The sequence below is a fragment of the Mauremys reevesii genome, linkage group 7 (assembly GCF_016161935.1).
Source record: "Mauremys reevesii isolate NIE-2019 linkage group 7, ASM1616193v1, whole genome shotgun sequence".
Classification (NCBI taxonomy): Eukaryota; Metazoa; Chordata; order Testudines; family Geoemydidae; genus Mauremys; species Mauremys reevesii.
The window spans coordinates 5,619,615-5,635,571 of NC_052629.1; the positions used below are offsets into that span (position 1 = coordinate 5,619,615).

General features: G+C 47.2%; 1 protein-coding gene across 5 annotated transcripts in view; it reads right to left on the bottom strand.

The window, feature by feature from the left end:
- The window catches only part of SH3PXD2A (SH3 and PX domains 2A), a 373,953-nt gene that overhangs the window by 310,705 nt on the left and 47,291 nt on the right, over window positions 1–15,957 (bottom strand). The window lies entirely within an intron of this gene.

Below are 15,957 nucleotides of genomic sequence, written 5' to 3' on the forward strand. Positions count from 1 at the left end.
ACCGTTTGCTTGATCATTGAAACTGCTCACTTAACAAGGTTTCTTTAAGGGACATGTCATACTATTACTGATGTATAAATAAGGGGAAAAAGCTTGAGATAGTTGGACTTGTTTGGGGACTCTTTTGGACTCTTTTTGGACTCTCCCTCTGGATACATCTTGTGGTCCCCACCGGCAGACAGAAGATTTGGCCACCAGAAGCCTGCCGCTGTGTCACTCGAAAGCCATGCTCGGCTTTGGTAATTATCAAAGGTTGGGAGTGTTTTTACTAATCTTGTTGCGGACATGTGTAAGTGCTCGAGACTAAGTAAAGTTTAGCTTTAAGTGAAAGCACTCTTGTGTTGTCCTGTTTGTGCCGGCCATCTATCGGTCGGACGGCCATGTCTCCCCTGATATATTTCCTGACACCTCCTCGTACAGAGTAAAAGTTACCAAGAGCTTTGGGTTGAAAGAACCCAGGGTAACACTGGCACATCCCAGGCCTGCTGCTTTCCCCCAAAACCAGGGATCTGCAGACTACTCCCTATGTCTCCTTCACAGGCAGTCCAAGACTTTGTCCCTGGAGAAGCATTTTGGTACCGCAGGACATTTTGATTAAAAAACTAGAACAATATAAAATTAATATGGCAGATATTAAACGGATTATAAACTGGCTAGCTGCTAGGTCACAAAATATAAATACAAAAGGGGAATCGTCATTCAGTGGGCCTGTTTCCAGTGGGGTCCTGCAGGGATCAATTCTTGGTCCCCAGTTGTTTAACATTTTTATCAATAACCCGGAAGAAAATATAAAATCATCACTGATAAAAAAGTCTGCAGATAACACACTCATTAGGGGAGTGGTAAATAATGAAGAGGACAAGTCACTGTCACTGATTCAGAGTGATCTGGATCACCTGTTAAACTGGGCATCAGAAAACAATATGTGTTTTAATACGGCAAAGTATAAATGTATATACCTAGGAACAAAGAACGCAGGCCGTATTTACACAATGGGGGACTTTACCCTGGGAAGCAGTTATTCTGAAAAAGATATGGGGGTTATGGTGCATGATCAGCTGAACATGAGCTCGCAGGGTGACGCTATGGCCAAAACAGCTAGTGCCATCCTGGGATGCATAAACAGGGGAGTCTCAAGCAGGACTAGTGAGGTTATTTTATCTCTCTATTTGGCACTGGTGTGACCACTTCTGGAATCCTGTAGCCAGTTCTGGTGCCCACAATTCAAGGATGTTGATAAATCCGAGAGAGTTCAGAGAAAAGCCACAAGACTGATTAAAAGATTAGAAAACATGCTTCACAGTGCTCAGAGTAGCAGCCGTGTTAGTCTGTATCCGCAAAAAGAACAGGAGTCCTTGTGGCACCGTAGAGACTAACACATTTGAGTCTATCTATTTAAGCTTAACAAAAACACAGTTACAGGATGCTTTGATTACAGCCTCTAAGGCTACGTCTACCCTGCACGCTTTACAATGGCGCAGCTGTGCTACTGCGGCTGCGCTGTGTGGCCGCTCTTTATCCCGGTGACAAATAAAACCACCTCCAATGAGGGGCAGTAGCTTTTTCGCCAGGAGCGCAGCTCCTACCAACGAAGTGCTGTCCACACCGGTACTTTTCGTTGTTAAAACTTTTGTAGTTTGGGGGGTGTTTTTTCATGTAAAGTTTTTACAACAAAAGTGCCAGTGTAGACAGGACTGGCTCTACGGTTTTCGCCGCCCCAAGCAGCACGCCGAATTGCCGCCATGGGCGGCGGGGGCAGTCCGTGAGCCCTTAGGGCAGCAGGCGCGTTTCCGCGGCGGTGGCAATTCTGCAGAAGCTTCTATGTTTAGCTGAAGCCGCCGCGGACAGCTAAATAGAGAAGCTGCTGCCGAATTGCCGCCACCGCAAAAACGCACGTGCCGCCCTAAGGGCACACAGACTGCCCCCCCCCGCCCGCGGCGGCAATTTGGCACGCTGCTGGGGGCAAAACAACAGGGCCTGCCGCCCCTTGAAGATTGCCACCCCAAGCACCAGCTTGGAATGCTGGTGCCTGGAGCCGGCCCTAAGTGTAGACAAAGCCAAAGTATCTTCATGGGGAACAACTATTTAATAATGAGCTCTTCAGTCTATCACAGAAAGGTCTAATAGCTGGAAATTGAAGCTAGACAAATTCAGACTGGAAATACGGTGTACGTTTTTAACAGTGAGGGTAATTAACCATTGGAACAATTTACCATGGGTCATGGTGGACTCTCCATCACTGGCCATTGTTAAATCAAGATGGGATGTCTTTCTAAAAGATCTACATGTACTCTAGGAATTATCTGGGGGAAGTTCTGTGCCCTGTGTTACAGAGGAGGTCGCACTGTCGGAAGACAGGATACTGGGCCAGATGGACCTTTAGTCTGACCCAGTCTGGCCGTTCTTATGTTGGATGATCACAGTGATATCTTCTGACTGTGCAATCTATGAAAGGAATCCCCGCCAGACTCATTTTAGGGAGTTGCAACTGTACAAACCCTGCAGGCTAGAGGACCCAATACAGCCCCAAATCAGCCTCATGTGATACAGTTCAACTGTATAGTACATTATACACTGGGAGATGGAGACACCACTGCCTTGTACCTTCAGATATCTTTTACACCTGTAAAACAGCCAGATGGGAATGGCAGTGTTTTGCACCTAGTTAACATCAGTGAAAGTGATGACACAAGATGCAAGACCCTGTGTAAGTCACCCCTGAGAAGAGGACCTCCCAGCATGGAGCTACTTTCTACCATTTGGGCCGTGGACCCCTGGGTCCAAGTTCCTGTTGTGCCTTGTCTCCTACTAGCGCCCTCTCATGGACACTGTGTGGCGTCCTGCTGCTGTCGTCTCAGATTCCTCCAGGAGGGGCAGTCATCTGTTTGGCGGAGTCGGAATCCCTACAAGGTTTCCGTGCTCTGGTCACCTGGGTTCCTCTCAGGCTGGATGCTCCCAGGCCTCTTTCTCGGTCTCCTTTGCCAGGAAGACACTGCTTGGTTTCTGGTGGCTGCCTCAGTCAGCAGGCTAGTGCTCCTTCCCTCAGGCAAGGCGAGAGCTGGCTCCTGCCTCTTTGCTGGTCAGCCCCAACTGAGTCAGACTCCCTCCTTTTCTCTCCTCTCCAGGCCTGGCATTGGCTGCAGATATAACGGAGCAGGGCTAGCTGGGCCCAACGGCCCTCCTTAACCCCGTTCCTCTGGGTCACCATAACAGGGTTAAAAAAATTATTTCCTGACTTGTCACGTCCTTGCCTCCAGCCACACAAATATAGAAAAAAAATGGACCCCAGTGTAACTGAATGCAGAGTGTGGCCCACTACTGTGTCTTTAAAGTAAATGTCAAACTTCATCTACCAACACAAGATAAGGATCTGGTAGAGGAAATGGAAGGAGCAAGACTGCATCTCCTCCTATCTCACGGCCCAAATGCTTAGCAGCAGGAACTCTTGCTTTTTCAGTCTGTGCAAGTGTGAGGTTCTTTATCTCCAGAGATCGTGGCTGGATAAGCATCGCTCCCTGCCTCTGGCTACATCAGGCTGCCTTGCAAAGGTCTGTGGCTAGATAATTGCCTTTATGCTTTTTAAAAGATAAGGGGTACTACATTCAGCTCCGTGGAGAGGCCTCAGAGAAAATGCGGAACAAAGGATCATAGTGGGATATTTTTTTCCCTTTCTTCTTTCCTGATGGGAGCAGGAGCCTTCAGATGTCTTCTTAACCAAGGATCCCCATCTGTTATTACCATGTTCAACTCCCATGTCAGATTGGACACGGTACCAAGTGAAAAAGGCTGATGGCGGGCAGATCGCTAGGGAGTCATGCAGTCTCTCTCCCTAGTCCAGTGATAAGGCACTAGTCTAAGACCCAGGAGATCTGTCACAGGTTTCCTGAGGGCAAATGACTCAGCCTCTGTATCCCTCAGCTCCCAATCTGTACAATGGGAATAATAGCACAGCCCTGCCTCATGGGGATTGTTGCGGGAATAAATATGTTAAGGAGTATGAGGTACTCAGACATTACAGAGATGAGGGCCATCTAAGGACCTTAGATTGACAGACAAACCACCAGAGCATTTGCATCGTGAGGAGCGTATTTATCCGGTCCACAAGATTCTTGTGCAAAAATATTTGTCACTTCATTCCACAGCATTTCACAACCTGGTTTAGTTTTTCATCAAGTTTCTACAAAAAGGCCACTTTTGGAAAACGTTCAATGGGAATGGCTACAAATAGAAAACACACAAGGTTCAGAATTGTACTTGGTGGGTACAGGCTGATTTGTATTCTTAATTGGGGTCCTCAGAAAATGGATAATGTAGGATTGAAGTAGGCCTAGTTAACAAACAAAAAAAAAACACCAAGTGAGATTTCCTAACTCTTTTTTTGCAAGTTTGTACCTTTCTCAAAAGTTGAACACAACATGCAAATACCATAAATCTCCAGGTTTTTTAAGTGTCATTTCATTTTCCTAAGGCCTCTACTTAGAATTCACAGTAACTGTGGGTTTTAGTTTTTACTTGTTATTTGTTTTACAAATCTGTTCTATCAAGTTCTATTCTGCTTTGGTCTTCATACTGCCCTGATCACCGTGATATCTGAGCGCCTCTCAGCAAAGCACTGAGTGAGTGACTAACATTATCAAACGTAGTTTATCATCTGTCTCATCCTCTCTCAAGGGGGAGAAATTTTGTCTGCAGTGGATTTACGGTTACGTTTGTTTGTTTGTTTATAAAATGTCCACCCCTACGCTGGGTTTATGTTAGAGAAGGCAGGTCACAGAAGTACACCTTGCACTGGGTAAGTTTATGGTCAATCCTGGGGAGTTCATTCCACAGTCTGGGACCCGCCCCTGAGAAAGCTCTGTCTCCTGCACAGATAAGCTTCACCCTGGCGGTACACGGTTCCATTGTCCCTGAGGAGCGGAGTTGTTGGCCACCGTCCTTACCCCAAAACTTTAGGCTCTCTTAGATATCCTGGGCCCAGACCATGGAGCCCCAGAAGAGAACGACTGAGACCTTAGACGTAACTGGATATTCTATGAGAAGACTGTAGAAAACAGAGGACGTGTCTGATGTGTTTACAGTAGCACATGCTACTTGGGAGATACACTGCTGCGGTACTGCCTAGGGACACCAACCGAGATCAGGGCCTCATCGTGCTAGCTGCTGTGTAGGCGTCGTCCCTGCCCTGAAAAGCGTATATGTTGAAATCCCGGCCCCAGTGGGAGGAAAACTTCAGTGAAGGCAGGATTTCATTAATAGTCTTTAAAATGGAAATTAAATCCTTTGAATTTCAAAGTCTCTGGAAGTGCAGCAGGCTTGGTTTTTTTATTCTATTGCACTGGTAGATCCTAGCAGGTGGGTAAGAAAAGCACCTTAAATAATCATGCAGGCTTCCAATTAGCTAGAAATACACGGGATACAATTCTGCTGTCTGTCACAGACAGGTGTAAATCTGGAATGACTACTGATTTTTTGCTTGTCTGCGTAAATTAAATTTCTCTTGGGAAACCACCGTTTAAAATAATAGGGAAAAGATGTTTGCTGGAACTTAGTAAAACCTCAGACTTTAAAAGGCCATTCTAGAGGTTTCAAAAGCCTCAAATATCACCTTCTCCCTTCCACAGGAATCTCAGCTTGCCATTTATCTAGCCCTAGCGGTCTTGGATTTACCAACAACCGTTGCATGAAAGGCAGGTTCTATTCCCCAGCTCACCTCATAATTTTCTGCTAGGGTCATTAAAATTGGATGCTGTGAAAATGATTAATGATATCCCAGAGGAAAGTGACTTCAGGTGAAGAATAAGGAAGAGCTCCTTGAGAGCCAGAGTCCATGCAAAGACAATTGCAATAAAGACACAATGGGATGACACATGGCAATACTGGAAATGCCTGACAAATATGGAGAACTGTCCTTCATTCAAACATTCTGAAGGCAGGCAGGGCAGGAATCAGACAGAGCTGCTGTGTAGAAATTTGAGAGCCAGCACTTGTGCATCTCGCACCATCTCTCTGATATTTCACTATCCAGCCAGCTCACAAGAACGGAGCAGAAGAGAGAAACAGCGAACAGGCCCACGGTTTTGCTACTGTAAAGCTACATAACAGAGAAGTCTGGAATTTCTGAAACACTTCAGTCCGCACTGTGGGAAACAAACTGATTTTTCAAGGTTGGGAAGCCAGTATATAGTTTTTTAAATGGTGACTACAATTTTGAACCAGTCAGTTTTGATGTTCCTTAAGCCTTTAGCACAGATGTAGAATACAGACGCTCCCTGGGTTACACAAACCCGACTTACAGAAATCCAGATTTACAGGAAAAGTTCCATAAGTTCCGTAAGCTTTTTTTTTTGGGAGGGGGGGGAGGCATAATTGTTCCTGACTTACGCAAAATTCGACTTACGCAAGGCGTTCCGGAACACTTGCATAAGTCGGGGAGCTTCTGTATGCCTTTTGCACCTACATGTACACTGCATGCAAGAAAACCTACGTGTTAGAAGCATAGAGTTAGAAGGTACCACAAGGGTCATTTTCTTATTTATTACCCAAAAGAAAAGGTTACATTCCACATAAAAAAATCTGTTAAAAGAACTTTATTAAGGTTGCAAAGTCAGGCACTCAAAAGATAGGAAATGCCAGAATTAAGTTTCCTTGTGCAACCTTAGTTCAACCCTACTGTGTGCAGGCATTCTGGTACAGTCTCTGATTACATGAACCCCTAGTATTTTTTTCACAGGACCCCTGCTTCATTCAGTGCCTAGGATGGCCTGCTGTAGGGATGAAGCAGGGTTGCGTAGTGACAAAGGCTGTTGTCTGATGGGCCCGTCTCATTTGGTGCAGAGGTTGGAAGGTGTGTAGTGAATGCGTCACAGGATTGCAGGAAGAGACAGGATGGCATCCTGGTTAAGGCAGTTGAATGCCGCCCTGGAGAACTGGATTCCATCCCTACAGAGTTCCTGTGCAATGCTAGGCCACTTATTTAAACCAGACTTTTCACAGGTTTTCACTAGTTCTATGTTCTTCAAATGCACAAAGGGCCCAAATTAGGGTTGCACAGGTCCAGCCTCCCTTCCCCACCTGGCTCCCTGCGCCAGCCTTCCTACCCAACCAATTCCCGCTTCCCCAACTAACCAGCCCCTCCTCCCCCTCGGCTCCCAGTCCCCTCCCTCCCACACCCCGTCACAGTTTTTCCCCTCACTTCATCCCCCTCCCTCACTCCTTGTCCCAATCTACTCCCTGAGCTGGCTTTTGTCCCTGCTGCATTCAAACCAGGCAGCTTTCCCCTCCACACTGCCTAGGAGTCCGAGGGCAACCTTAATAGCATGCAGTGCTACCAGCCCTGCCTATAATATGCTCTTCAAGGCAGGAACCGTGTCATCCAAGTGTCTGGATTTGTACAGTGCTAAGCACCATGGGCTCCAATCCTGATCTGTGAGCTAAGTTTCCTCTAAGCTGCACAGCCACGCGGCTGCACTGCTGCCTATTAAGCCCCGCGCAGGGGCTCAGGGCTGCGGCAGCAAGAGGCACCCCTCCCCCAGCACAGACTTGCCATGGCCGGGGGAGAAGTGCCCCTTCCCCAACCCAACACCAGCATGGTCGTGCCATGGCTGGAGGAGACGTGGCTCCTGTGATGGGTTGGATCACAGAAACCCCCTTGGGGCTGCCATCTGATGTGCTGAGACTACCTCTGAGCCCGTTTTCCCTGCCAGCTTGAGACTCCAGAACCCTGCCTTGTTTGAGCCAGGCACGCTTGCCTGCTGCAAACACAGACCCAGGTCTGAACCACGTCCCCTAAAAGCTGCAGGCTTAACTGAAAACAGCTTAAGAAGTGTTCCTGTCTCCAACACTCAGATGCCCAGCTCCCAATGGGGTCCAAACCCAAATAATCCATTTTACCCTGTAAAAAGCACGGATAGAGATTTATGCACAGCTGTCTGCCCCCCTCTCCCCCCCGGTATTAATACATACTCTGGGTTAATTAATAAGTAAAAAGTGATTTTATTAAATACATTTAAGTGGTTCCAAGTAATAACAGACGGAACAAAGTTAATTACCAAGCAAAATAATATAAAATGTGCAAGTCTAAACCTAATACAGTAAGAAAGTGATTAATGATGAAATCTCACCCTCAGAGATGTTCCAGTAGGGTTCTTTTACAGACTAGCCTCCTCCTAGTCTGGGTCCTGTAATCACTCACACCCCTATGATTACTGTCCTTTGTTCCAGTTTCTTTCAGGTATCTTTTGGGGATGGAGAGGCTCTCTCTTGAGCCAGCTGAAGACAAAATGGAGGGGTCTCCCAGGGGCTTAAATAGACTCTCTCTTGTGGGTGGAGACCCCTCCCTCCCCATGTAGAATCCCAGCTACAAGATGGAGTTTTGGAGTCACACTGGGCAACTCACATGTCCATGCATGACTCAGAACTTTACAGGTGGCAGCCATTGTTCACATGCTACTTTGAACATCCTCAGGTAGACTTCTTATGTGGATTGGAGTCTTCCAAGATCAATTGTCTGTTAAATGTTTCTTGATTAAGCACTTAACTTGTAAATTCCTTTCTAAAGAAGCTGACCAAATGCCTTACTATGGCTACTTAAGCATATTTCCATAAAGCATTATGGGGTGCAATGTCACACCACCCCAGCCCAGGTGCTGCTGCAGGGAGAGCAAGTTGGGGGGAGTCCTCTCTCCCCACTGTAGCCCCCAGGCAGCCTGCACCCCAAACCTCTCATCCCCAGCCCCACCCCAGAGCCCACACCCCAAGCCGGCTCTTTACTACTGTACAGGCTGCCTGTGTACGGCTTCGTGAGCCATGGGAGCAAGAGGTAGGCTGGGTCCCCAGGGATAACTATTTGCATTTCAACATCCCCAATGGTAATTTTCTGGTCTGGGAAGTAAGTCCCTACTTGCAGCTGTTCGAACAGCACAGAGCTCCTAAAGATGCAAGCGTCATGCACCTTTCCCGGCCATCCCATGTTGATGTGGGTGAAACTTGTGATCCACCAGTGCTTGCAGCACCATTGAGAAGTACCCCTTGCGGTTTATGTACTGGTTGGCAAGGTGGTCCGGTGCCAAGATAGGGATATGCATTCTGTCTATCGCCCCACCACAGTTAGGGAAACCCATTGCAGCAAAGCCATCCACAGTGGTCTGCACATTTCCCAGAGTCTCTACCCTTGACAGCAGAAGGTTTCTGATTGCCTTGGCTACTTGAATCACAGCAGCCCCCACAGTAGATTTGCCCACTCCAAATTGATTCCTGACTGACCGGTAGCTGTCCGGCGTTGCAAGCTTCCACAGGGCTATCGCCACTCGCTTCTCAACTGCCAGGGCAGCTCTCATCTTGGTATTCCTGTGCTTCAGGGCGGGGGAAAGCAGCTCACACAGTTCCAGGAAAGTGGCCTTACACATGTGAAAGTTTCGCAGCCACTGGGAATCATCCCATACCTGCAATACTATGCGGTCCCTCCAGTCTGTACTTGTTTGCTGGGCCCAGAATCGGTGTTCCACTGTATCAACCTGCCCCACTGCCACCATGATGTCCCAATTGCCACATCCCGCGCTTTCAGGAATGTCTGTGTCCATGTCCTCCTCACAATTGTCCTCGTGCTGGCGTCTCCTAACCAGGTTCTGCACATGCTGCAGGATAATGTGCAAGGTGTTTACAATGCTCACAACAGCAGCTGTGAGCTGAGCGGGCTCCATACTTGCCGTGCTATGGCGTCTGCACGGGTAACCCAGGAAAAAAGGCACAAAACGATTGTTTGCCGTTGCTTTCAAGGAGGGAGGGAGGTAGGGAGGGGAGACTAATGACATGTACCCAAAACCACCTGTGATAATGTTTTTGCCCCATCAGGCATTGGGAGGTTAACCCAGAATTCCAATGGGCAGCAGGGACTGTGGGATAGCTACCCACAGTGCACTACTCCGTGAGTCGATGCTAGCCATGGTATTGAGGAGGCACTCCGCCGACCTAATGCACTTAGTGGGGACACACACGATCGACTGTATAAAATCACTATCTAAAGATCGACTTCTATAAAATCGACCCAATTTTGTACTGTAGACATACCCATAGTCTTCCTTGCGTTGGCATGTACACAGTTCTGTGCAGGGAAGATTGCATTGAATACAGACACAACTGATTGTGCAGTGAACCCTATTGGTACAGGCACAAAGAAGATCTTGTAGATGCTTAGATGCCATCAGGCCCTTGAAGAATACAGGAAGTACTTCTCATCCACATGTTTCCATCCATGTCGCAATGGTGATCCAATATCTGGCTTATCTACATGCAAAGACATCCAAATCTTTGTTTGCCAAGATGCTCTTATGACATGCTCTTCAAAACAGTCCTCACAGGAAGGGAGTTTGGCCAGTGAGTTGTCCATTTTTGATGGCTACACTGAGGCGCAAGTAATTTAGGTCTCTGTGGGTCTCCTTTTCTTTCTCGCTCTGGTCATACAACCAACTTCCTTGCTGCAGAAATTGCAGCTTGTCCATCACTCTCTCCCTATTTGACACAATCTGTGAAGCAGTGAGTTCCCTGTGCTCTGCTAACATATGACACAGATTCCCACCCTCCACCCACCCCCGCCCCAGACAAGGATGGCACAGCGTCACCTCCTGAGCATACAGCAGGAAGTATGTTGTAGAAGTCAGGATTGAATACATCACAAGTTGCATGCACAGGTATGAGGTGACACTTGTTAACTGTAATGATGCCTGTTTCAATCCACTTGTTGTTATGTGTGTGTTCCATTTTGGGAAAGTAATGAACAGTAAGGACCAAAACCTCTGTATCAGGTGACCTAATTATGGTTCCTTTGGTACCAAGAGAGCCAAAAGCCACATTGGCACGTACAGCATGCGGAAGGATCCTAGTGTCTGCTTCCTCTTGAGTACTATATAAGTCTTGGGCTTCTTCAGCACCTCTACTGGTGGTGGACTTTGCCACAGTACCATTGGAAAAGCCTCCAGCAAGAAGCAGTGGTTGTGTTGGATGTGCTCCTACGCTCTCCGGTGCATCTTGAACCATATATTTACAGAGGAATTTTATAAGTGACTGCTTGTTGGATGCCAAAATAAGGAGGAAAGGTGATTTCCTACAGTGTAAGTAAAGTATACATTCAACTATGACTGGCCTGGTTCTGACTTTACTATCAAACCTTGTGTTTTTGATGGACAATATCCAGCTCTCCCCGGCACAAATCCACAGAGTAACCTGATGAAACATCTTCAGCTTTCACGCTACTGCTTTTTCTATCAGCTGTTCAGAAGATGATACTTTGGTGACAGTGGGATTGGAGTAGTTTCTGAGTGACTGGGATAGATAGCATGATGGGACCAAGATGAGAGCCCTTCAGAAGCTGAAATTAACTTTTAGTACAACTAATTATGCTAAATATTCACTACTGATAATCTTCTGGACACGAAAGCATAGCTATGGTACACGGACTATGCAGGAAGTATCTAAATAGTTCTATCAAGTTTTTCATTGCCTTGTAGCAAGTTATCTGGGGCCAAATTCTGTGCCCTTCAAGATCCTTTTAAATTCAGTGGGGACCACTCCACGTGTAAAACAACATATTAACTGGCCCCCTGTACACGGCAGCTAAGATGGGTTAATAAAGCTGTATCATTTGGCTCAGAGCAGCGTTCTATAACTTCTCGTGGACAGAAGTGCCTCTATGCATAACAAAAGTGTTAACTGGAGGAAGTGTGGGCTAGCAATTGAAGCAAGGGCTCAATCCCACCTCTGCCACAGATTTCCTATAGGATTTGGGGCAATGCACTCAGGGTCACTTGCTGTTCCCATTGAAAAAGTCACTCAGAGTTTTGCCACTGACTTCAGCTGGAGCAGGACTAATCTCTCCTGGGATGGTTATAATCACCGGCTGAAGGTTATTCCATAGCTGCTGAGGACAGAGCTTCTTGCAGCTTCCTCTGAAGCAGTAGGTACTGGCCACTGTCAGAAACAGGGTGATAGGCTAGTTGGACAGATAGATCAGTGTGCCTCAAACTGGGGTCGCAAGGCTATTGGGGAAGGGATGGGGCGCACAAAAATATTGCTGGGGGCAAGGGGAGGGAGGGTACAGCAGCCACCACTCTCCAGCCACCAGCTCTGAAGGCAGCACCGCCGCCAGCAGCAGCACAGAAGTAAAGGTGGCAATACCACGAGTATGCTCCTATGAGTATGTACAGCAATTTGCTATTTTGGAGGGAGGGGGGTCATTTGCAATATTTGAAATTTGAAAATTTTGCAATGGGGGGTTCAGCACAAAAAAAAAAAAGTTTGAGAACTTCCGGTCTAGATGGCCTGATGCAGCATGGCAATCCCATATTCTTGGGTGTTGACAGACATAATTAAGGTCTGTGGCGTGCTTTGAGATTCCTGGCAGAAAGATGTTATTTATGTGCAGGTAGACATTATAATACAGCTAGCATTTGTACTGGTAGCCACCTTCTTGCTTACATCATTGCCACAAAAGTGACAATCTCTAGCACCAATGAGATGGGTTCCCAGTGATAAGAGGGTAAATGGCAGCTCTCATCCTTTCTTGCAGCCGGTTTAATCAACACAAGACAAACCTTTTATACTACAGAGCTCTTCTTGCCATTGCTGGACCAGTATTAAGAGCAGGATGGAAATTTCTGATGCTGGGCCTCATTAAAGCTGCTACTAGCTTTGTACATTAGCCCCACAGCACAAGTCCTACCATCACACAACATTAACCGTGCAATGCTGCCTCAGTGCATTGTGGCAAAGCTAGAGCCTGGCCGGAACCTGGAGCCCTGGACCCAAACCCCAGTTTGTATCAGGATCCAAATCTCATAGGGTGGACCCATCCCCCTCCTCTCTGTGTGTCTCTCTCTCTAATGGGCTCAAACTGGGACATCTGAATGCCCCCAGGGCCAGATTACGACAATCAGGAACTCTAGTCATACCATGACATGGGTTGTCCTGAGCCTCCATCCCCATGCAATCTAGTATTGCCAATTTTGGTTGGATGTATTCCTGAGGTTTCAGCACATCACATAATGCTGGAGACTCGCAATCCTAGCAATGTCCCAGCCACACACTGGGATTGGTGGAAGCAAGGAGGCCCCTCTTCCCTCCCAGAGAGGCAATGGAAGCAGCATGGGGTCCCTCTTTCCCACAGGAAAGACAGCAGGGGTTCCTCTCCTTACCTTTCCACCACCCCAGAAGAGGCAGCTGGCAGCAGAGACCACAGTATTTATCTCAAAAGCCAGAGTATCTGTTTGAATAGATAGGCAAGACCCACTGCACTACTCTACTCCCCTCTGGCCACATACAGAGTCCCTGCAAGGGTGTGATGGTGGGGGATGCTAGAGTAGTGGAGCTTGGAGTTAACACCCCATTGAGATGCATGGGGCAGGTCAGAACTCTCAAGGCTATTGTTTCAGCTACACTTGCGTCAGATTTTCAAGCTTTTATCTACAACCGTATTGGCTGCAAGTTTACTTTTTTTTGTTGGTATAAAAGATTAGATTCTGGTGGAATCACATGACTGCCGCAGCTGGGACCTAGGCAAGTGCCTTTGACTGAATCCGCCTCTGAACACTTCCAAACTTTTAGCAAGTTCACATTCTCATCCAAAGTGCACAGCTCAGACCCATTTCCAGCTTGCTAACCATCTAAGAGTACATCTACACAGCCCACCGCAGCAAGCCTCCCAGCCCAGGTCGACAGATTTGGGCTCACAGGGCTTGCGATATCATGCTAAAAATAGCTGTGTAGACACTGTGGCTCAGGCTGGAGGTTGGGTCCTGAAACTGGAGGGGGATAGCGTGCGTCAGACCCCAAGCTACAACTTCAAAGCCCTGTCTACACTGCTATGTTTAGTGCAACAACATGAGCTCCGGGAACCCGAGACTGTCAACCCAGGCTGGGAGGTTGGCTGCAGCAGGCTGTACAGATAGACCCTCAAAAGCCCCCAAAAGTATTTTGGGACCCGTGAAATACCTACAGATGTGAAATCAGCCTGTGAAAACTGAGACAGTCCCAGAACCAGAGGCGATTGCTTGGCTGTTGCCATGAAATGAGGTCACTTTTCAGCAAGATCGTCACTGAGGGGCCACAGCTTGGCAATGCCAGTGCTGATGAAAGACAATTTTCAAACACAGTCTGTAACACGTGGGGTTAGGAGTGGTTCTCTCCATTTGAGTTTGAAGAATGGTGAGTTGAGACATAGATACAGCCTTGAAGGAACAACCGGAGCACCCCAAATGATGACAAATGGAGAGAATTTCTGCTGGGCTACTCATTCTATTGTTATGTTGTTTTAAACTCGTCCAATGTGCACAGGCTAAAGCAGACTCTGCACAGGTGCAGATTGTCTGGCTTTTTGATGAAACAGATGTCGTTTCACAGACATCTCTCTATACAGCTTGAGTTTCCATTACCAACTGGGGAAATGTAACTGAGAAGCAGCCCATGACGACCCATGGGTCTGACGGATAAAAGCTGCACACGTCTAGCTTTTTAAACGGCAGCAGCAATGCCGTGGGACTGGAAAGAAGGAATCTGATGCCAATAGAACACTCTTTCATTTATGGTATGTGGACGGCTGCCCCAGAGGCAAACCACTTTAGTGAGGGCATCTGCACAATGGGCCAGATTCTCAGACAAACGGTTGTGCAAATGGGCACAACTCCATTGACCTCAATGACCTTTTTTTCTATTTCTCAAGTGAGGTAGGGTAGGTCTCAAAAACCAGAAGTGCTTGGCCACTACAGCTTGCAGTTTAATTAAACATACAAAAGACATTTTCCCACCCACTCTATTCCTTCATGCAGTGTGTTTTTACTCTTAACAGTGATGCTATAGGATTAACGTCTGGTGGTGAGACAGACAAGCTTTCCAGCTGCACAGAGCTCTTCTTCCGATCTGGGAAAGGGACTCTGAGTGTCACAGCTAAATACAAGATCAAAAGGACTCTTTACCACAAGGAGTTGGCACTTATTCTGAGAGACCCTTCAAGGTGAACTGGCCTGTTAACACCCTGTAGTCATAGGACAAAAAGAGGGGCTGGTGGGTTACAGATTCTTGTAATAAGTCATAAATCCAGGGTCTTCATTAAGACCATGATTTTTCATGTCTGTTTTGCAAACAGGCTCTAGATTCCTTAACAGAAGATAGATGCCCTGTGTCCAGAAGTGAACTTCACCCCACATGCACCCAGATTTCAGCCGTCCCCCTATGCATCAAAGTGAAATGTTGTAATTTACTTATCTATTATGTCGATTTTTTAAAAGCACCTTGCAGTCGCCACAGGACATTGCTACTAAAAGGCGCAATAAGTGAGTCCCAGATAGTTATCAGAGTGGGAAGCTACCTCTGCCATATTTATTTATTTACATATCAATGATAGCCATAGCAACAAAACACTATTTGCAAAAGGGATGCAAAATAAGATTGCATAAGCAACCCACAGTGGGGTTGCATTAAATGCCAGCTGGTAACCTACTCAACCGGGCAATCCAGCCAGGAGCAGTCAGCCTCCTAGCGCAGCTTCCCTGCACCAGTGCTCCCACACCTCAGACCAGCAGCTCTAAGGCCAGGTCTACGCTACAGACCTATATCGCTATAACTATGTTACTCAGGGGTTTAAAAAATCCACCCCTCTGAGTAATGTAGTTATACCAACCGAACCCACCATGTAGACAGCGCTACATAGCTACCGCCTCTCGGGGAGCTGGATTAATTCTGCTGACGGGAGAGGCTCTCCCATCAGCATAAGAGCACCTTCACTTAAGCGCTGCAGCTGGGCAGATGCAGTGTTTTAAGTGAAGACCTGCCCTTAGTTAGCCCCCTTTACAGCCTCTGGGTATTGGAGAAAGGCCACTTACAGTTAGACAGTTATCAGCCCTGCTTGGAGAAATGGAGTGATTTGCTACTATTTCTCACACCTGCAGCTCTGCCACATGCCACCTTTTTAGG